Source organism: Tupaia chinensis, unplaced genomic scaffold, assembly GCF_000334495.1.
Source record: "Tupaia chinensis unplaced genomic scaffold, TupChi_1.0 Scaffold144058_1, whole genome shotgun sequence".
NCBI classification, from domain to species: Eukaryota; Metazoa; Chordata; class Mammalia; order Scandentia; family Tupaiidae; genus Tupaia; species Tupaia belangeri.
The window spans coordinates 1497184-1498310 of NW_006203910.1; positions in this window are offsets into that span (position 1 = coordinate 1497184).

Below are 1127 nucleotides of genomic sequence, written 5' to 3' on the forward strand. Positions count from 1 at the left end.
CCAGACCCGGGGACTTAGAACTCATGCCAGGTGCATGTGCATGCATGCCCAAAGTTCCCGGAAGAGAATAGAGGACAAGGGATTGTGGCATGGCCATCCCTCTGGGGGGTGATTTCTCACTTTCTGTCTCTCTCTCTATCTCTCCAGTGAGCACATGCACCATATAGCAAAAAATCTCTCCATAAAGAATAATTATCATGCAAGGAGCCAGCAGGTAGCATGGTGGTTAAGGCGTTGGACTCCTCCTACATGGCCCACCACAGTTCAAGCCATGGACCTAGTGGCTTACAAATCATGCTGGGCACGTGTGCTGTGTGCTCAAAATCCCAGGAGAAGAATGGAGGAGAAGGGATTATGGCTATCCCCCTCCCCCCGGGGGATGACTTCTCACTTTCCCTCTCTCAGTCTTTCTCCAGCAAGCACACACACCCTATTTCAAAAACCTAAAAACAAACAAACAAACAAAAACTTTTTAAAAATACCAGGGCTGGCAGGTGACATCGTGGTTAAAAGCACTGGATTTCCACATGGCTGACCATGGTTCAAGTCCCAGACCTGGCTGTTTGCTTTCTCACTTTCCCTTTCTCTCTCTCTCTCTCTCTCTGGTCAAATTTAAAAAATAATAATAACAAATGGAATTAAATACATAAATAATCCTTTAAAAATTATCATGCAAACTCTAACTCAGAAAAAATATATAGCCTATTTTTGAATGTATTTATTGGGTCGTCAGGAAAGTCATGATGCATTTTGAATAAAACAGCATAGAAAAATATGCATGATTTTCCTGATGACCTAATATTTAACTTCTCTAGTCTCAGACTTTTCACCTATAAAATGGGTATATTAATACCTAACTCAAAGTGGATTTTTTAAAAAGTTTTTTTAAAAAGTTTAAATTCCTCTAAATTATTTTATTTAACTTTATTTATTTATTTATTTTAATTTGACCAGAGAAGGAGAGAGAGAGAGAAAGAGAGAGAGAGAGAAAGTGAGAAAGCAAGTCCCTAGGTTTGGAATGAGAACCACAGTTGGTCATGCGGGAGTCCAGTGCACTTAAACACCATGCCACCTGGCGACCGCTCAAAGTGGTTTTATGAGGATTTAATATAAAAATCTGTGTAGGG